At 39.3% G+C, this 23,367-nt stretch overlaps 1 pseudogene; it reads right to left on the reverse strand.

Moving 5' to 3' along the window:
- Positions 1 to 3,342: 3,342 nt before the first annotated feature.
- Positions 3,343 to 7,441, reverse strand: LOC140870687 (uncharacterized; annotated as a pseudogene).
- Between the last annotated feature and the right edge of the window lie 15,926 nt (positions 7,442 to 23,367).

Here is a 23,367-nt window from a genome sequence, read left to right on the forward strand (position 1 = left end):
CTGTTCGCAAACCTAAAAACAATTCAGTGCAAGTCTCACAATCAAAAACTCTCCTCCCAACAATCCATCAACAAAACACAAACTCTCTTAAGCAAATTACGCACCAATTATTTTACTTCTTTTACAGTCCCAATAATTACCCGCATACTTAGCTATGAAATAGTGAATAGGATTTCATTCACTTCCCAAGCCCGGATGGAACTGATGCCTTACTAATAATTTTTTTAATTTTTTTTTCAAGGTTTAACCCCATTTTTATCCGCAAACTTAGCCATAAACAAGATGAATAGGATTTCAAACATCTCGCTCGCAACCCGAATGGAGTCGATTGCTCATAAGCATGTTAATACAGTTGGTTTCAAAAAAATATTTTTCTAAAAGTACCCAAGAGAGTAAATGCTATATCAAAAAGATCATTGAGACTCAAGAACCATCAAGTTCCACAAACACCTATTATTGTGCAATGGTCCAACAGACATTCACAATATCAAATACATCGCTACACTTCACTGGTTAAACATGCGTGCTTGGAATATTCAACAAACAACCTACGGTTTCTCAATCTGATCAAGAGCCAAAAGTTTTCCAAAAATTCTCAATTTTTTCAACATAACTTCATCATAGGCTAACAATTATTCAACATACAACCTACGGTTTCTCAATCTGATCAAGAGCCAAAAGTTTTCCAAAAATTCTCAATTTTTTCAACATAACTTCATCATAGGCTAACAATCTCATCCTCAACTCATGCATAAGACATCATAGGCTAACAATCTCATCTTCAATTTCTGGCAGAGGAACAGGAGCGACATATTGAAATAGGAAGCGTGGCGGATATGGCAGTGCAGCAGGAACGGTGGAAGTGTCAATGCCCAGATGCGTAGAAATACCGCGGATTAAAGAATCCATAACTTGAGCGTTGTGAGCCGCCACAGTGTTGTATGCATCGAGGTGATGAACGTATGCGGTAAGCTCACGGATAGCATCGGCTTGAGAGCGACGAGGAGGCTTAGGTGGTCTTTGGGGTATCGGAGGATAATAAAACTGTTCGTCTTGCACAAAATGCTTAATGCGATAGGCCCTCTTGGCCTCGATAGTGGCTGGGTCTATTTTTTGCTTAGGCTGCAACCACTCTTCATCATTACAAACGGAAACCCCGGCGCGGAGGCACAAAACAGTGATGATCATTGGAAAGTAGAGACCCACGATGGGAGAAGTAATCGACCGGTGAATCTCGCTATGGATCATGCACCCCATATTAACTGGCCACCCCATATCAAGAGCATAAAGGAGGAGAGCACGCTCAATACTGACTTCGCTAGAATGTAATATCGGCATCAGACGCCGAGTCAGAAAATCATACCATGTAGCAGGAAGCACATGCAAATAGTGCTCTAAAAAATTCAATGAAGACACTGGGTCAACCCACGCAGCTCAAGGATAGGCCAGTTGGACAAGCAACTCATCCAAATTCGGGTCAATTTTGATGCTTTGATATAGAGAATCGTCGACCTCCGGTATTTCAAACAAAGAGTTCAACTCTTGGGGCAAAAAGGAAATCAATTTCCCTCGGACAAACGCCTTACTATCCGTTCTCTCCTCCGCATTAGCATAGAATTCACGGACAATCGGTACGACAGCGGGAGGAGGTTGCGCGAAAAATTTTGTCCAACCACGTTCTTGAATAAACCCAAAAACTTCACTATCACAAAATTCTAGTTTGAATCCACGCTTGGGAATGGGAGAGCGGGTTACCTTAGCGGTGATGTAGCGATCACGAGCCGCTTCATTGACAAAGAGCCCGGTGAAGTTGGCGTAAGAGCGAGCTGCGGCTGCTCCTTGAGAAGATGATTCGCCTTGAACTCGGTTACGTTTAGGCCCCATGTATACACCAAAGAAGACAAAAAGAATAGTAGATGCAATTCGGCGAACACTTGGCGTGCAACAGAATTCCGGTGGAATCTCCAAGTTATGTGAAATGAATTAGCGAAGATAAGGTATGTTGGAGATGCACGGTTGAGGGTGATGATCGGAACCTAAGAGAAGACAGTGAAATGGCCGGTGGCACTTAGTCGCGTCAGTGCGGCAGTGACAGGGCTGATGAGAGAGCGGTGGTGTGAGCAATTCCCGGAGAAGATGATGACCAGAGATATCAGTGCGATCGCCGAGTAATTCCCTACGATAGAAGATGAAAATTATGAAGGAAATTAGAAGAACGATTTTGGGGATTTAGGGAGTTAGAGAGAAAGAGGGGTGATAAAGATAGAATGAAAGAGGGGAGAAGGGGGAAATCCAGTTTTTATTCGCGTAATAAGCCTCTCGCTCGATCGGGTGAAAGTTGCCGATCGAGCGAGAGAAAAAACCCCAACTTACTGTCCGCATAAATGTGCTCTCGCTCGATCGGTAAGATGTGACCGATCGAGCAAGAGAAAAAACCCAAACTTACTGCCTTGATTTAAAAATATGCCCGCTCGATCGGTAGGATGTGACCGATCGAGCGAGCCAAAAAAACCCAACATTCTGCCTGCTCAAAAAAAGCAATCGCTCGATCGGTAGGATGTGACCGATCGAGCGAGCCAAAAAAAAATTTCAAATTATTTTTGGTTTTTTCTATTTTCCTAAAAACAAAAAAAAAAAAAATAAGTGGCAACAAAAAATGCTGAAATAAAAGAAGGGAAAGGAGAAATAAAGAACATTGGGTTGCCTCCCAGCCAGCGCTAAATTTACAGTCAGTCTATAGCTCGACTGCATGTGACGATTCACTTGACATTTGGCGGAGCATCGAGAGTGATATCATGCTCATCCCCTCCTACATTCGCTTGGACCCCTTCATAGTAGTGTTTAAGTCGGTGAAATAAAATAAGGGAAAGGAGAAATAAAGAACACTGGGTTGCCTCCCAGCCAGCGCTAAATTTATAATCAGTCTACAGCTCGACTACATGTGACGATTCACTCAAAATTTGGCGGAGCATCGAGAGTGATATCATGCTCATCCCCTCCTACATTCGCTTGGACCCCTTCATAGTAGTGTTTAAGTCGGTGGCCATTCACCTTAAATGTTTTGGATGTGTCCAAGCTTTGAATTTCGACTGCACCATGGGGAAAGACATTAATAACAACAAATGGACCATTCCAACGTGAACGCAACTTACCTGGAAATAGCCGAAGTCGTGAGTGATAGAGCAGAACTTTCTGTCCGACTTCGAATTCCCGTCTAAAGATCATATTGACGTGGAAGGCTTTTGTTTTGTCCTTGTAAATCTTTGAGCTGGCATAAGCACCATTGTGGATCTCTTCTAATTCTTGCAACTGCAGCTTCCGGTGCTCGCCGCTCTCATCCATCTACATGTTAAAGTGTTTTATAGCCCAATAGGCTCTATGCTCCAATTCCACTGGAATATGGCTTGGTTTTACAAATATCGGGCGATATGGGGACATTCCAATCGGCATCTTGAACGCGGTTCTATAAGCCCACAAGGCATCATCCAAACGCAAGCTCCAGTCCTTTCTTGTTGGATTCACGATCTTTTCTAAGATGGACTTGATCTCTCTGTTCTATACCTCAGCTTGACCGTTGGATTGTGGATGGTATGCAGTGGAGATCCTGTGCGTCACATGGTACTTTTTCAGCAGACTGGCCACAGTTCGGTTGCAGAAGTGCGTTCCTCTATCACTGATGATGGCTCGTGGAATCCCAAACCTAGAGAAAATATTGTTCTTAATAAACTCTGCAACAACTTTAGAATCATCAGTACGGGTGTCCTTTGCTTCCACCCATTTCGAGACATAGTCCACAGCAAGAAATATATATATAAATCCATACGAACTTGGGAAAGGCCCCATGAAGTCGATTCCCCAAAAATTAAAGATTTCACAAACTAAAATAGGTTCTTGGGGCATCTCCTTACGTTGGTAGATATTACCTGTCTTTTGGCATTGAGAGCACGACTTACAGAACACGTAAGCGTCTCGAAATAAGAAATGCCAGAAAAATCCGCAGTCCAACACCTTTCTTGCTGTCCTTTTTGCTCCAAAATGACCACCACACGCATACGAATGACAAAATGTGAGAATAGGGATTACCTCGCTTGCAGGGACACATCGTCATATGACTTGATCAGCACAGTGTTTCCACAATTATGGATCATCCTACACATAATACTTGGCATCGCTTCTCACCTTATCCTTTTGTACCTTGGAGAATTCAGAGGGAAACCCTTTAGTAACTAAATAATTGACAATATTTGCATACCAGGGTAATTCTGTGCTTGCTGAAAACAGCTGCTCATCAGAAAATTCTTCACGCAAGCTCAGCTCCTCATCGATATGAACTAGGCGCCTCAAGTGGTCAGCGACTCGATTCTCGGTTCCTCTCTTGTCCTTGATATCCATGTCAAATTCGCTCAGGAGTGGTATCCATCTTATTAGCCTTGGTTTCACCTCCTTCTTCGCCATCAAAAAACGAAAAATTGCATCATCAGAATAAACAATGACTTTAGCACCAAGTAAATAAGAGCGAAATTTTTTTAATGCAAAAACTACAGCTAAGAGATTCTTTTCAGTGGTGGAGTAGTTCCGTTGGGCATCGTTTAGGATACGCGAAGCGTAGTATATAGCATGCGACGCTTTCCCAACTTTTTGGCCTAAAATCGCGCCAACTGAATAGTCGCTGGCATCACACATGATCTCAAATGGTTGGCTCCAGTCTGGTGGTTGGATTATTGGTGCAGATGTCAATGAGTATTTGAGTTTGTCAAAAGACTTTTTGCATGGTTCATCAAACTCAAACGGGACATATTTTTGCAACAGTTTTCACATGGGGGATGCGATCTTGGCGAAGTCCTAAATGTATCTCTTGTAGAAACCTGCATGGCCAAGAAACGAACACTCCCGCACACATGTGGGATAAGGGAGAGACTGAATAATATCAATTTTAGCTTTTTCTACCTCTATTCTCTTAGATGAAATGACATGACCCAACACAACACCTTGCCCAACCATAAAATGACACTTTTCAGAATTTAGGACTAGGTTGGTTTCGATACACCTCTTAAGGACAAGAGCAAGGTTAGACAGACAGTTTTCGAATGAATCACCATAGACAGTGAAATCATCCATAAAAACTTCTAAGATATGCTCGATGAAATCAGAAAAAATACTAACCATACATCGTTGAAAAGTGGCCGGTGCATTGCAAAGTCCAAAGGGCATTCGTCAATATGCAGTGCCAAATGGGCAAGTGAATGTCGTCTTATCCTGATCTTTCGGCTCAATAGCAATCTAAAAATAACCAGAATAGCCATCAAGAAAACAATAACAAGGATGACATGTCAAACGTTCAATCATTTGATCAATAAAAGGTAAAGGGAAGTGGTCCATTCGGGTTCTAGCATTTAACTTCTTATAATCTATACAAACCCTCCACCCCATTTTGAATTCGGGTGGGAACCAATTCATCATCCTTGTTCTTCACTAAAGTTATTCCGGTTTTCTTGGGCACCACTTGGACTGGACTGACCCACTGACTGTCAGAAATCGGGTAGATGACTCCAACTTCAAGGAGTTTCAGAATTTCAGCCTTCACCACCTCCATCATCAGTGGGTTCAACTTTCTTTGCGGCTGAGGTGAGGGATTCGCTCCTTCCTCCATCAAAATTCTGTGCATGCATGTAGAAGGGCTAATTCCATTGATGTCTGCTATGGTCCATCCGATAGCAGTCTTGTGCTCTTGTAGTACTTTGACTAATTGTTCCTCTTGGTCGGCTTCCAAACTATTGGAGATGATGACTGGTAATGCTTCTCCTTCTCCAAAGAAAACATACTTGAGATGTTTTGGAAGTGTCTTTAGTTCGACCACTGGTGCCTGCAAAACAGATGGAAGGCGCCGAGTATTAGAGATTGGTAATGATATATAAAAGATATTACCTGACTGAGGTAGCTCAGGAGAACTGTTCAGAATTCCCTCAATCTCCTTCATGTCTTCACTGAATCCAATTCCATCCTCCTGCTGAATGGGTGCAACAATAGCCACCTTGAGCTCATCTTTTCCTGCATGCTCACAATAATCTTGTGTCAAGTAATCCACAATATCAACAGAAAATACACAATTATCACTGTTAGGAAATTTCATGGCATCATAAATATTAAATTTCACAACATCACCATCAAATTCCATAGTGAGTGTGTCACTGTGAACATCAGTTTTAGTCATGAAGGTTTTCAAGAATGGTCTTCCTAACAAAATAGGACTATTATGATAACCGTTTTCCATGTCTAGCACATAAAAATCTGCAGGAAATACCAAGTCATTTACTTGCACTAACACATCTTCCACTATTCCCCTAGGGTATGCATTAGACCTATCAGCTAACTGAATAACTATTCCAGTTTTATTCAATGGACCAAGTTTCAAGGATGCATAGATATAATATGGCATAACATTGATTGATGCTCCTAGATCTAACATGGCCTTCTCAAGTCTAACATTCCCTATAGTGCATGGGATAGAAAACATACCTGGATCCTTGTATTTTGCGGGCAATTTTTGTTGGATCACATCAGATACGTTCTCACCAAGCTCCACTTTTTGACAACCCTTCAGTGTCTGTTTCCTCTTTGTTGTGCATAATTCTTTCAAGAACTTCGCGTATCGAGGTACCTGCTTAATAGCATCTAACAACGGAATATTCACCTCACATCTACAAAAAGTCTCATAAAGATCCTTTATCCCTTCATCTTTTCTAGACTCCTTAAGTGCTAAGGGAAAAGGGGCAATAGGCTTATACTCAGAAATTGGAGGAAACTTACCTCTTGGCGCTTCTTCCTTGGATGCTTCTCCATCAGTCAATTTCGGCTCTTCTTGCAGCTCCTCTTTGGCTGAAGTATCCACTTCTTTCTCCTTGATCTTCAACTCCTTCCCATTCCTTAGAGTGATTGCACTTGCGTTTTCTCTTGGGTTTGGAATTGTTTGAGATGGTAAAGAATTGGAATGTTGTGCTTCCAACTTATTGATGGCGGTGGCGAGCTGTCCCATCTGGGTATTCAAGTTTTGGATATTTGCTCTTGTTTCCTCTTGGAAAGTTACAGTATTAGTAGCAAGATCCTTAACAATATTTTCAAGAAACTCACCCGGATTGGGAATCTGAGGACGCTGCTACTGTTGAGGATACGGTGGCCTATAAGCTTGATTGTATGGTGGTGCTTGAGGCCCAGATTGGTTCGCCTGAGGGTTCCCATATCTCAGATTTGGATGATCCTTCCAACCAGGATTATATGTGTTGGAATAGGGATCATATTTCCGCTATGGTGGTCCAGGAAATCCTCCAGTAGAATTGACTTGTTCAACCGATTCTTCTTGAAGTGTGGGACACATATCAGTAGCATGTCCCACTGCAGCACAAATCCCACACGCCTTTGCAATCTGTCCATTCCCTACAGCCATCTGACGCAAAAGAGACGTCAATTCAATTAATTTTTGCTCAAGGGAAGAGACATTTACCTCACTATTCTTCTTTGGCACATGCTCATTCCTGATGGTGCCAAATTGTTGAGAATTGGCAGCCATATTCTCAATTAAATTCCTCGCTTGTACCGGCGTTTTATCCATAAAAACTCCTCCACTTGTTGCATCTAGCATACTCCTGTCATGAGGCAACAAACCTTCATAGCATAATTGAATCAATTGATTTTCACTTATCTGGTGTTGCGGACAACTAGCACAAAGCTTCTTGAACCGCTTCCAGTATTCATGCAGTGATTCCCCTGAGTATTGCTTGATTCCATAGATTTCCTTCCGGATGTTCACAGCTCTAGAGGCTGGGAAATATTTTTCCAGAAAGATTCTTTTCATCTCTGTCCAAGTTATGATAGAGCCAGAGGGCAAGTAATATAGCCAATCCTTAGCAGCACTCTTCAAAGAGAAAGGAAAAGCTCTCCGCTGAATCTGCTCCTCTGTCACTCCATGGGGTTTCATACTCGTGCAAACCACGGGGAATTCCATCAAGTGTTTATTCGAGTCCTCACCTGCAAGTCCATGAAAATCAAGTAATAAGTGAATCAATCCAGATTTAAGCTCAAAAGTAGCATTATTTTCTAATGTAGGAAAAGTAATGCATAAAGGTTGTTGATTTAAATCAGATTCGCATTAGCAGCCATTTCTTATTCTGGGAATGCAGCTCGAGCAGCTTCCTCTTGTTGTTTCCTATGAAGTTCTCTCCTTCGCCTATGCAAAGTCCTTTCGATCTCCGGGTCGTAGAGAAAGACTTCTTTAGCAAAATCACCTGAAAGCATGAACGAGAGAGAACTAAAAACAAAGAAAAGATAGGAGAGTGAGATTAAACAAATTAAAACAAAAATAAAAAGAACACAATAAATTAAACACCGTCCCCGGCAACGGCGCCAAAATTTGGTAGCGCTAAGTCGCGTCACGCCCAAATTACCCAACTCAATCAGATAACCACAAAAATATGGTAGTGTGAGTAGGGATCGTTCCCACGAGAAAAGGTAAATTTAATGTGTTCTAAATAAAAGAAAGGGGGGTTTTTTAGTTTTGGAACTTAACTACTAGTATCGGTCAACTACACCCTTGATATTCATTCATTCAATCATCGATTCCCTAAAAATAATTAATCCTATCAAATATTTATCATTGAAAATCAAATTCATGTTTCACCTTAAGCTTAGTTAATTAGACACCAGCGTTCTAGATTAATCCTTACCTATAAATCAACTCAAATACCAGCGATCTAGATTTAAATCTAAGGTAGCATTCATATGAGTGAAACTGATGAATCTAGACAACACATGCACCAACGGATGTATTTAGCCTAGTCAATAGTTGTTCCTACGAATTAATAAATTCAACAGCAAAAAATATCACACGTAGTTGCTTCGCAAATTAGTTGATTCAAACAATTACGAATTTGAATTCTAATTTAGCTATAGTTTGCATAGAAAAATCTTAAGATGGCCAATCCTAAAATCTCGCATACAAACATGAAATAAAACAGATCAACTATCGATACTCAATAAGAATTAAACACTGAAAATCGAATCTCATGAATAAATTATATCAAGGTTTTGTCTTCCTCAACCAAGTATAAAAGTTTAGCTACAACTATTCATCAAAAACTCAAGAAAAATTCAAAAGAAAAGAAGAAAACTTGAGAGAGAGTTGTAAGAACAAAACCTAGCTACCTTAGAGATTGTAAAAGTATGATAATAATCTCTCAAAAACGGAATAAAAGCCTAATAAAATCTAGAGTCCAAAATAACAGAGTTTCTAAAAATAAAACTTCTTTCCCGAATAGCGACGCTCACTCGATTGGTTAAAGTCTACCGATCGAGCGAGCCAAAATATAGAACCCTTCTGGTTTCAAAATACGCGCGCCGCTCGATCGGTTGAAAGCTGCAGAACGAGCGGCCAAAAATATCCGAGCCTACTGTCTTTGCAATTCATGCTCCGCTCGATCTTTTGAAAGCTGCAGATCGAGCGAGCGCTTTCCTTCAGAAATATCCCGGCATATCCATTGCTTCAAAGATCCGTATTTGTATCCGCCAAAATGCACAACCTAACCACAAAACCGGAGAACACATCATGCAAACACAGAATATGAAATACGAACAAAATACATAAATAAAACACATAAACAAATGCAAAACAACAACAAAATGACATTAACAAATGCAACAAAAACACAACTATTAGGTTTCCGTGGAACCTACTAGTTTTGAAGTTTTACATCCAGAATTGAAGGTGTTATTGGCTCAATTTGCTACGATCTTTGAGAATATGCATGTCGTACCTCCTTCTCGAAGTTATGATCATGCTATTCCATTATTATCGGGCTCGAGTCCTATTAATGTTTGACCATACCGCTATCAACACTATCAAAAAGCAGTCATTGAAAAACTAGTTTCTGAAATGCTAGCAGATGGAATAATTCAACCAAGTTTGAGTCCGTTTTCTTCTCCAGTGGTATTGATATAGAAAAAGGATGGCACGTGGAGATTTTGTACTGATTATCGAGCTTTAAATGCAATTACTATTAAAGATTGCTTCCCTATTCCAACCATGGATGAATTATTCGATGAGTTAAAAGGCTCTTGTTTCTATTCTAAATTGGACATGCGGGCAGGTTACCATCAAATACGTGTCAAGCCAGAAGACATTCATAAAACGGCTTTTCGTACCCACTAAGGTCACTACGAATATATAGTAATGTCGTTCGGCCTTACCAATGCACCTGCTACATTTTAGGCAGCTATGAATACCATCTTTCGCCCTTATTTGCGGCAGTTTGTGTTGGTTTTTTTTTATGATATATTAGTGTATAGCAAACATTGGCAGGAACACTTGGAGCATTTACGTACGGTTTTTCAGTGCCTCTTAGATCATCACTATTTTGCAAAGAGATCAAAATGTCAGTTCGGTCGCAAATGTATTGAATATTTGGGTCACTATATATCGGTCAAAGGAATTCAAGTAGATAATTCAAAGATTCAAGCGATGCTAGATTTGCCAGTGCCACATTCATTGAAGGCACCACGGGGATTCCTTGGCCTCAGCGGTTTCTATAGACGATTTATCAAGGGTTATGCCTCCATTGGAGGGCCTCTAACTGATCTCTTAAAAAGAGATTCATTTATTTGGACTTCGGATATAGAGGCTGCTTTTATTCTTCTCAAACAAGCCATGACTTTTGCTCCTGTTTTGACATTACCAAATTTTGCTAATCCATTTTCTTTGGAAGCTGATGCATCGGGGATTGGGATTGGAGCGGTATTATCTCAACAAGGACATCCTATTGCATTCTTTAGTCAGAAATTATCTACAAGAATGCAAGCCGCCTCTACTTACCATCGTGAGATGTATGCTATAACTCAAGCAGTAAAAAAACGGCGTCATTATTTATTGGGTCACAAGTTTTCTATTCTCACTTATCAGAAAAGTATCAGGGAACTAGTATCACAGACGATACAAACACCCAAACAACAGTATTGGCTATCGAAGCTTATTGGTTTTAACTTTGAAATTCGGTATCGAACAGGCCGAGAAAATCAAGTGGTTGATGCTCTTTCTCGAGTTCATTGCCATACCCTGACTGTTTCTTCTCCACAATTTGATTTCATTGATGATCTTCGTGCTGCTAATAGTACTGATACAGAATTTTTAACAATCCGTAATCATGTTCAAGTTCAGGATGTTTCTTATAACAAGTTTTCAATCAGAGGGGATTTGTTATATTTCAAACACCGTTTAGTTATTTCGTCTCAGGGAGATTTAAAGAATAAATTACTTGCTGAATTTCACTCTTCAATTCAAGGTGGACACACAGGTTTTCATCGTACCTTCTATCGTATTGCTGCAAACTTTTATTAAAAAATATGCGCTTGGATGTTCGTTCTTTTGTTGAGAAATGCCTTATTTGTCAACAAGTTAAGCCTAGTCACTTGGAACCAGCTGGTTTTCTACAGCCTTTACCAATTCCAGAAAGAATTTGGAAATATATCTCGCTAGATTTCATTGTGGGTCTGCCAATATCAGGAGGAAAGACAGTGATTCTTGTGGTGGTTGATCGGTTGTTTAAATATGCTCATTTTCTTCCGTTGGTCACTAATTTCACAAGTGTGATGGTTGCCTCTGTTTTTGTGAATGAAATTATTAGACTTCATGGCATTCCTCGCTCGATAGTAAGTGATAGGGACAGAACTTTCATTAGTTCCTTTTGGCGAGAAATTTTTCGTTTGGAAGGTACCAAATTATCGATGAGCACCGCTTACCATCCACAAATCTATGGACAGATAGAGGTGGTGAATCTAGGCTTGGAAATGTATTTGAGATGTTTTACCATGGATCAGCCGCGTTCTTGGATTCGTTATTTGGCATGGGCCGAGTTTTGGTACAATTCGGCTTATCATACTTCGGCGGGGATGACACCTTTTGAGATAGTATATGGAAGACCGCCACCAAGTATTCCCCGATACATTTTGGATTCTAGCATAATTGATGTTGTTGATCAGGAGCTTCATCAATGTGATGAGATACTGCAATATTTACGGTGCAATTTGGAAAGAGCTCAAAATTGAATGAAACATTTTGCCAACAAACATCGAACAGATAGGGTGTTTGAGGCGGGAGATTTAGTTTGGGTACGTTTACAGCCTTACAAACAGATGTTAGTTAAGGGAAGTTCTTCACATAAACTTTGCAAACGCTTTTGCGGTCCCTTTTCCACATTGGAACGAGTTGGTGTTGTTGCATATAAATTACAGCTTCCACGGGATACCAAAATTCATTTTGTGTTTCATGTTTCTCTGTTAAAAAAGTTTTTGGGGGACTTGAACACGTCTCCACAGCCTCTCCCGGTTCTTTCTGAAGATTCTTTTCCAGTTTTGGCACCTCAAAAAATATTGGCTTCACGTGAAATTTTGAGTAATGGGAATAAAGTAATTCAAAAGTTGGTTTGCTGGGAAGGACTACCTCCTGAGGAGGCTACGTGGGAAGATTAATTACTCTCATTACCAAAAGACTTCTTGAACCTTGAGGACAAGGTTCCTCTAGAAGGGGAGAGTATTGATGTGGAATTGGGGGGTAATGCAAGACACGTGCCAACCCATATGATCACCACACGAGTGAGTTGTTGGAACACGTTCTCGGATCTGTCAGATCTGATACCCATGACAGCGAAAGGTCTTAAAATTTTATTTTCAGATCTGGAACGATTCCAGATCATTGGGTGCCAGATTCGTACTATTAAAATTATTACGTACAATAAAACAAAATTAAATTTTACCTCTCAAGTCTCAACTTGAGGTTATGGACTCCAACAGATAAATCTGATCTTCTTGTATATCCCAGGAACCGATGCCTCGATCAACTCCCGAATCAGGTCCACGAACAAAAATCTAAACCCTCTGACAGACTGCACTAGAAAGTATATCAGAAGTTTTTATGAAGAGATTAACAGATTTGATTTGTTAAACCAGACTGCAATTTTGAAAATTGCAGCCTGGAATTTTCGAACAGGGGAGGGGGGGAGTTTGGCCAACCCTAGGGAGAAACTCTCTAGGTAAACTAATTTCACCAATGTGTACAGAAACCTTTTCTGCATACTTTAAAGTCAAGACAAATTTTCTGAATCCGAATTCAGTGGTTTCCAAAAATGGCTTCTCCATGTCATTTTAGGAAATCTCACTTCCTCTATCCATCAATAAGAAGTCCTACTTCTCGTTCGCTAAATTTAACTCATTAAATTTAATTATCTCAACGGGGATCAGAAATCCATTACTTGTGTGACCCTCAATGGTTCAGGGATACAACTAGCCATGGGCTTGTTGGAACACGGTCGTTCTCCGGATTGAAAAAGAAAGTAATACCCGGTGCAGCGAAAGTTTTAAAATTTTATATGGAACGATTCCATATGGGTATCAAATTCCTACGATTAAAATTGATAATATAAAATTTAAACAATATAAATTTTACCTTAAAATCTTGAAGCGAGATTATGGACACCAACAGATTAAACTGCTTTTGTTGTATATCCTAGGAACTGATGAACGAACAATTCTTCAATCAGGTCCACGAACAGAAATTTAATCCCTCTGATAGACTGCACTAGAAAGTTTATCAAAAGTTTCTACGAAGAGATAGAACAGATATGATCTGTTAAATCAGTCTGCAAATTCAAAAATTCACAGACTGAATTTTCGAACACAGTATGGGAGGGGGGCGGCCGAATTCTCTAGAGAGAGTGCTCTAGGGTTTTCGAAAATTATGACCTCTGTTGTTTAATTTCTGTACTGCAATAACTTATTTATAATGTGGGCTGCTAACAGCTTAGGGCCCATTAGTCATAAGTTCAAGCCTGACAAGCAAAGCCCGCATGTTCAGAAATTAAAATAAAATTCATCGTGACTCAGATTGATAAACCAATTTCACCAATGTGCACAGAAACCATTTCTGCATCTTTTAAAGTCAAGATAAATTTTCTGAATCCGAATTCAGTGGTTTCCAAAAATGTCCATCACTATGTCATTTTAGGAAATCTTACTCCCTCTACTTTTAAATAAGAAGTCCCACTTCTTTATTCACTAAATTTAAATCTTTAAATTTAATTATCTCAACGGGGATTAGAAATCCATTACTTGTATGACCCTCAATGGTTCAGGGATACAGCTAGCCATGGGCTCACAAGTCCTTGTGACTCGGAACAACAATATCCGACTTGCCCATCGAATCATGGTAAGAGCGCCTAGCAACATTGCCCCATGATTCCCTAGGTATCACTGATAGTGCCTGCAAGAACCAATAGATTTTTCTTAGCGTACAGTACGGTCCCTTCATCCATATATACCGATCGAATCAACAACCATTGGTAAATCGAGAGTCGTTCGAGATTCGATAACTATGCAATACATCTTGAAGATCAAATAGTGACATCGCATTTTCTACTAGGAAACCAAGTAACCTAAAACACATCATGTACTCTGGCCAGAGATTCGTCACATTAATATCTCCTCAGATTGCATAGGATATCCACACTCGCAAGTATGTGGTGAATCATTGACAACAAAGCATCGAATCCTATATGTGTCGTAACTATACCCAATCCCAACACCTGATGACCCCAATAGAGTCGGTAAATGAGTCAAAGTAAAGTACTAGCATATAGAGTCTCAATGATGTTTCAAGTAGTAAGGACTAATGGTGTACAACCAAAACCGCGGACTTTATCCACTCGATAAGTGATAACCACTTGGAAAGTCCGGATAGGGTAGTTCAATCATTCATCATATGAATATCCATTTGCATGCTTTGAACATCTCTATGTTCCATACCAATGAAACGTGGTACTCGGCATCGCAAACGCTAGTCTCAATCTCGAGCGATCCTTATCCTTATTAACGGACGGCTCAATTGACTAGGAACTATTTAGAATATACAGTGACTTTAAGATGTGTTTCATGATAGTCATCCTCATGTGCTACCACATCTTACATACACTATAGTATATTCAAGGTCTTCATCTAAACATCTTATAGTATGTCACAACATAATAATATGATAAAATATAAAGTAAATTCCATTATAAAAGTGTAAATTATATTAAACAAAAGATTGTTTATACATAGAGTCATAAAAGCCCTTAGCCACAAGTTGGCTCACCGGGCACCCACTCTTTCAGGGCTCACAACTGCTTGTAACTCGGAACAACAATTTCCGACTTGCCCATTGAATCATGGTAAGAGCGCCTAGCAACATCGCCCTATGATTTCCTAGGTATCACTGATAGTTCCTGCAAGAACCAGTGGATTTCGGTTAGCGTACAGTACAGTCCCTTCATCCATATATCCCGATCGAATCAACAACCATTGGTATATCGATAGTCGTTCAAGATTCGATAATCATGCAATACATCTTGAAGATCAAATAATGACACCGCATGTGCAACTAAGAAACCAGGTAACCTAAAACACATCATGTACTGATCGAGCAAATACTAACACTTAAATTAAATATAATTATCTCTCTTTTATGCTAAAAATTATCGCAAGTGCACGACTTAAGTTATAGAAAAGTTTACTGAGTACGAGTATCGTCCTCAGGGACTACGTCACAATAATTAAATTATTTAATTTCTCTACCCATAGTAACAAAAATTTTATCATTGATTATTCTAAAATTAAAAATTAAAGAATTAAATTTGAAAATACTTGAATGAAAATAAAATAAACCACTGCAATACTTAGCACAGAAAAATATAATATGAGGAAATTTTGTTGGAATCTCGGTTCACCTTCCCCCTAATTGAATCTGGACGATTTAAACTTACTTTTACACTCATAAATTTGACATGAATTCCTGAAATATCGACATTCTCTCTCGATTTTATGCCAATCTAATTCAAGTTAATGAAACAATTAAATCTCTTTAATTATTTATCATTACTGATTGCTTTGCGTTCATTGAATTCCTACAACTTTCAACCTGGTAGTCTATGGTTATCAGCATGTACTAAATATCATATCTCTATGAATATTTTAAGTCCATGAATTTTGTCACTCGTCCCAATCATGAATCTATCTCTCGACAGCAATTCACAACTTACGAATCTATGTTAAAGTTAGCTACTCCTCAACATAGAATAATAAACCATGATAAAATCAAATACTTGTATAAAACTAAATCAATTCGTCCAATGATTCAATCACAAAAACATGTTTTGGGGTTAGGATCCCCTAAATTCCAACAAAAGAGAGTTTAACTACTACAACTCATAATAAAATTCAAACTAATAAAGTTTTCAACATAAAATTTCAGTAAAATTGAAGAAGAAGAACTCCCAACGATAAGAATAAGAATCGATCTTCAGAGCCGCCTCCGCTGATTTTGCTGTGTTTTTCCAACCCTCAAAACGTGTGAAAATATTCTATATATAGTGCCCCTTAAAGTCCTTTCCTTTTAAAACACCCGGAATAATAACTCTCACAATTACGCACGGGCGCTCGGTCTGCTCTTTTTTACCGACTGAGCGCCCGAAATTCTTCAACCTTCTACCCTTCTAAATGTTGACAGCGCTCGGTCTGCTCTTTTTTGCAGACCGAGCGCTCAAAATCCACCAACTCTCTGCCTCCTAAAGAATGCCAGCGCTCGGTCTGCTCTTTTCTGCAGACCGAGCGCATCCCCTGATGAAGCCTGAACATGCTCTTTTTTCTCGTTTTCCTGTCAATTTAACGATAAATCAATAGGAGTAAATAAAAAACACAACATTACACTAAATGCAAACAAAATTTGATAATTACTAAAAATACGACAAATAACTAATGCAAAACATCAAGAAAACAAACAATAAAACACGAAAAAACGACTCTTATCAACCTCCCCAAACTAACCTTTTGTTTGCCCTCAAGCAAAATAGGTGACAAAATAGAATGCAAACACAAACGTAACAACACGACACAATGACAAAGGTGGATGAACTCAAACTTTTCAAGCCTCAGAATTTCTTCGAAAATATTACAAATCCAATCATATCAATCTACTAAAATTTTGAAAATTAAAAAAAAAACAAACTGGAAAACCTTGTAAACTCCTAAATCCCGCAACTCATGTTTTTACATACCTCCCTCCGAATTCAATTCACACATTCAAAGATCATGAGGACTTTTTAGGTATTACAGGATCAACGATGAGAGAAATTCAATGATACACACTTCACATTAGTTTAACTCAAATAATTACAGTGTGTGCGTGTTTTGATAAAAAAAATCCATACTCATTAAAAGTGTCTATCAACTATCCATAGGCTAAATTCTCGCAACTCTTCTCCACTAGTATATTGGGCAACTGTGACTTGGTGAATAGGTCTTAAAAATATTATAATGTTAGGCTTGGTTCATGGCTACAAACAAAGGATATCGATTCAAATAAGGGAATAAGTTATAACCAACTATTCATTTTCATTTCCTTCTTCTTTCTCCTTCTAATTCACTTCATCAATCCATTGACTTCACTACTTTTGCATATTTGTCTTTTCATTTCAACTCATTTTTTTCCAACTTTTCCAAACACACCATTTCACTTTGCATTTACAATTCCGGAGCATATACAATTCTCACATTCAACTTACTCCCTTTAGGGTGGGAAATAGTGTTTAGGCTATTCTTCGGTAGTGAGTGTAGGAATATGAAAAAATGACGAATGGGGGTTTATCACACGTTTTCACGCATGTCATTTGATTTCAATAAAGCTCAAAGAATGTACTAGAGATAGAATGTATCAATGGGTAGCTCGAAAGGCTCAAATGATTCACACAAAGATTGCCTAAATCATTCCTAATCACTGTTATGCCTGTATTGCACCTCGAAAAGTGTTCGAACTAGTTCTAAACAAGTCTCAATTCACAATTAAATCATAAAAATTTCAACCAGTGCAGAAATGAACAATCATCAGCAGTAAACGATGATTTTCAATAGATTATAGATTTTTGTACCTCATGTACTCATAAACATTGTGATGGCTCAACAGGGCAATTAAGGATAAAGTTAATTCAAGAGAAACTAGGCCCAAAAATTCAAACATTGCCTCAATCCTATCCATGTTTGTACGTTTCAAATTCTGATTCGAGCATACATCACAGAGTATATAAAGATCTATTCCTCTACTTGGTTCTACCAGTTAAAAAAATTTGTCAGGAGATGCTCATGGATTTCAGCTACCAAACCGGTTAAAAAAAAATTTCCTTCATCACTGACTTTTATGATTTCATCCACAAATGCATGCATAACTCAACACAAAACAAAAGACAAAGACAAAATGCAAACAAAAGACAAAGACAAAGACAAAATTCAAGAAAACATAAAAGACATCCTCCCCAAACTAACATCTAGCAGTGTCCCCAATGCTACATAAACGAAACAAAACAAACAAAAATGAATAATGCAAAACACACAAAAACAATAAAAAAACGAAAAAAAAACTCCCCTGATTATTGGTCCTCATCGTCGCCGTCGGCTTCATCATCTGAATCATCAGGAAAATTTTGGCAGAGAGCAGAGTACTGGAAATGGAATGTAGGTGGATATGGTGGTGGAGTAGGAAATGCTGCAGGATCCATCCTGGCATTAGATATTAATGCTCAGAGCATAGCAGTCTGGGACTCCGAGTGGGCAACATTGAATTTTTTAAACTCATTCTGGTATTGAGCCCAGGCGTACAATTCATTTGTCGTCTCAGTAGCAGGGCGACGACTTGGCATTGGTTTTGGTACACGGGTCGAAGATGTGCCGGCCCTGGAACTTGCTTGTCCCTGCGATGTGAACTCTCGTAATCTGAAATTTTGCTTTGTCTTCACCAGTGAATTGTCCACATCCTGCATTGGATGTTGTCATTCCTCGTCGTCTCGCACGACAACTGCAGCTTGCACACATAGCGCGGAAACAATAAACGAAAAGAAAATGCCAATATTCGGTGAACGGATGGACGTGTACAACTCCTTGTTGATGAGTGTTCCGACATTGATTGGCCATTTTTTATCTATAGCAAACAACAACAACGCTCTACTCATCACCACTACGTGCGTGTGGGTTACCGACATCATCCTATGGGTGAGAAATGCATACCACAATGCCTGTTCCATTTTCAAAAAAATTTCCTTAAACGATACAAACTTGACCGAGTCCTTCCAAACATTCCCATCATAACATAGTTCAGCAGATACAAGATTGTAATCCGAGTTAGCCTTAAATGCTTGGAATTGGCTATCGTCAACCTCCGGTGTTTGCAATAAAGCATTAACAGTGTCAGGGTCGAAAGAGACGAACTTACCCCGCACAAAAGCTTTGTTATCAGTGTGTTTAGGGGCGTTGGCATAGAATTCCTGTACCAACGGTATGATGGCCGCTTGAGGTTGGCGGCAGAACTCGGTCCATCCACGCTCAGTGATGCCAAGGGTGTGAGTGAGGTTCTCAGATAGATCTATGCCTCTCTTGGGAATCGGAGTCCGGTTGATCTTGGCAGCTTCATATCATGCTTTCGCCTCCACTGAGATAAACTTGCCATCAATAATGGTGGAGGAAGAAGAAGAGGCACGAGAGGTGGAAATCTTGGCTCTCTTAGGACCCATCTTCAGCGGAATCTAAGAATTACAAGATAGAAACCTGCGATGTGGAGGAGATAAAGTGAGAAATAGGATGGAGAGGGGGCGGCTAGGGCTTAGATTGAGAGAAGGAAAGAAATAAATAAGAAAGGGGAAAGGGGATCGATCGGGCTTTTAATTCTAATTCTGCTCGAGGCACTCGGTCTGCAATTTTCAGCAGACCGAGTGCATCCTCTTTTTAAAAAAACAGTGAGTTGGGGTGTTTTGGGCACTCGGTCTGCTAACTTTAGCAGACCGAGCGCAGCGCACCCCCGTTTTAGTAAAACAAAAAGATGGGGTATTTTGGGTGCTCGGTCTGCTAAATTCAGCAGACCGAGCGCACCCCTTTTTAAATTGTTTTTTCAAAAAAAAAACAAAATTTGAACTTGTTAAAACTTAAAAGAACGGAATATTAAAAAGTTCAAAGCAAAATAAATGAAATAAAGGAAAGGTAAGCGAGTAGTTCTCAATTTAGAGTCTAGAGCTCGACTGTTCTCTTCCCCAAACTAGTCTTGGTCGGTCAGTGTGGTGATGACTGGTGTTGAGTCGACATCACCCCCTACATAGTGTTTCAGCCTCTGAGCATTGACCGTGAAAGACTCGTTTCTTGCATATTTTATTTCAATGGCCCCCGATGGATACACCTTAGTGATTTTGTAAGGGCCGGACCACCTAGACTTCAACTTTCCAGGAAAGAGTCTTAACCTGGAGTTAAACAGAAGAACTGCTTCCCCTTCCTTAAATTCTCTATGACGAATGTGTCGGTCATGTATTCTCTTGGTCCTTTCTTTGTACGACACTGCCATATCGTATGCTTGATCCCAAAATTTCTCCAATTGGTTTAGCTCAAGCAATCTTTTCTCACCTGCAGCAACAAATTCAAAATTTAATGCTTTGATAGCCCAATATGCTCTATGCTCTAACTCAACTGGCAAATGACATGTTTTACCAAACAACAGTCTATATGGGGTGGTGCCTATAGGAGTTTTAAAAGCAGTCCTATAGGCCCATAATGCATCATCAAGTCGAAGTGCCCAATCCTTTCTATTAGTACTCACATTTTTTTCTAAAATTTGCTTAATTTCTCGATTGAACACTTCTACTTGGCCACTCGTTTGGGGATGATAGGGTGTAGAAACTTTGTGCTTGACACCATATTTCTTCACAAGTTTTTCAAAGAGTTTGTTGCAAAAGTGGGTGCCACCATCACTAATAATTGCACGGGGTGTACCAAACAGGTTAAAAATATTTTTCTTCAAAAATTTTAGGACCACCTGTGCATCATTAGTTGCCAAAGCTTCATCCTTTACCCATTTAGAAACATAATCGATGGCGACCAAAATGTATTTTTTTGTAAAAGAGTTTGTAAATGGTCCCATAAAGTCGATTCTCCACACATCAAATATCTCCCACTCAATAATATTATTCAAAGGCATTTCATGACGGTTTGAGATATTACCTGTCTGCTGACATCTATCACACTCAATGACATAAGCACATGCAACCTTAAAAAGATTGGGCCAATAAAACCCACATTCAAGTACCTTAGCTGCCGTCTTGATAGGCCCAGCATGGCCACCTACCTCACGGTCATGACAATGACTGAGGATGTTTTTCATTTCTCCTTCCGCCACACATCTCCGAATCATAGAGTCAGCACAGATTTTAAACAAGAAAGGTTCTTTCCAAAAATAATGTTTTACATCTGATAGAAACTTTTTCTTTTGATGAAAATACAAGTTATGTGGGAGTGTGCCCGTGACCAAGTAATTTGCAAAATTGGAATACCACGGCGAGTGTTCTATGGCAAACAACTTTTCATCAGGAAACCAATCATCTATGTCCTCAGTATCATTCTGTGCACAATTAGGAATGCATTCTAGTCTAGATAGGTGATCAGCGACAACATTTTCTACTCCTTTTTTATCTTTTATCTCTAAGTAAAATTCTTGCAAGAGTAGAATCCACCTAGTCAATCTAGGTTTTGCATCTTTCTTAGGCAAAAGGTGTTTAATTGCAGAATGATCAGTGTAAATAGTGATTTTCAAAAGTACAAGGTATGAATGAAACTTGTCCAGTGCAAAAACTACAGCTCTTTTCAGTGGTAGCATAATTCACTTGAGCCTCATTCAAGGTTTTTCTAGCATAGTAAATAATACGAAATACCTTGTCTATCCTCTGGCCAAGTACAACACCGAAAGCTGAGTCGCTGGCGTCATACATTACCTCAAATGGAATATCTCAATCCGATGAAGTCAGCACTGGTGCAGTCACCAATCTTTCTCTCAGAAATTCAAACTCCTGCAAACAAGTGGAATCAAAATGAAAAGGTGTATCTTTCATCAATAACGAAGACAGAGGTTTTGCAATTTTTGAAAAATCTTTAATGAACCGCCGATAAAAACCGACGTGGCCTAGAAAACTTCTAACTACCTTGATTGTCATCGGTGGAGGTAGATTCTGAATGACTTGCACTTTGGCCCTGTCCACCTCGATTCCCTGCTCAGATATTCGGTGCCCTAACACAATACCTTCGGTCACCATGAAGTGACACTTCTCCCAGTTGACTACCAGGTTCGTTTCCTCACATCTCATCAAAACATTATTCAGATTATTTAGACATGCATCAAAAGACTGACCATAAATGGAAAAATCATCCATGAATATTTCTAGAAAATTTTCAACCATATCATGAAATATAGCAGTCATGCATCTCTGAAAAGTCGCAGGAGCATTACAAAGACCAAAAGGCATGCGGCAAACATACCATATGGGCAAGTGAAAGTTGTTTTATCCTGATCTTCAGGTGCAATCGCAATTTGATTGTATCCTGAATACCCATCTAAAAAGCAATAAAATTCATACCCAGCAAGCCTTTCTAGCATTTGGTCAATGAAGGGGAGGTGAAAATGGTCTTTACGGGTTGCATCATTCAATTTTCTATAGTCTATATACACAGGCCACCCTGTAACTGTTCTAGTAGGTATCAACTCATTCTATTCATTCTAATGACAGTTATCCCCCCTTTTTTCGGTACACATTGAACCGAACTCACCCATGCACTATCAAAATGGGATAAATGATACCTGCATCCAGAAGTTTTATCGTTTCAGCCTTTACTACTTCTTGCATCTTGGGATTCAATCTCCTCTGTGGTTGGACCATGGGGTTGATGTTCTCTTCCATTAATATCTTGTGCATGCAGATAGATGGATTAATGCCTTTGATATCTGCGACCTTCCAAGCAAACACACTCTTATGACTTTTGAGAACATCCAACAACCTGGTCTCCATCTCACCTGCCAAAGAAGAAGAAATTATGACTGGTAAATTTTCATTATCACCTAAAAATACATATTTGATATGGGTAGGTAATGGTTTCAATTCCACAGTTGGTGGTTCTTCAAGACTTGGTTTATGGAGGACTAAATCCTTTCGGTCACCAAGATCTTCGAGTCTGAGCTTTCCACCTTTTCTCCATGACTGGTTATCATTCAAATAAGCCGTAATCTCTTTTATCTCTACATTGACTAGGTCATCACGAGGAGGAGATATGAGTGCAGCTTCTAATGGTTCCTAAAATGTATCCTGCACATAATCATATAAAAGTGAGTCCACAATATCGATTTGAAAACACTCTTCATTACTTTGTGAAAATTTCAGTGCATTAAACACATCAAAGGAAATTTTCTCCTCTCCCACTCTCAGATGTAGCTCTCCCTTTTGGACA

Source organism: Henckelia pumila, unplaced genomic scaffold (assembly GCF_033568475.1).
Source record: "Henckelia pumila isolate YLH828 unplaced genomic scaffold, ASM3356847v2 CTG_170, whole genome shotgun sequence".
Classification (NCBI taxonomy): Eukaryota; Viridiplantae; Streptophyta; class Magnoliopsida; order Lamiales; family Gesneriaceae; genus Henckelia; species Henckelia pumila.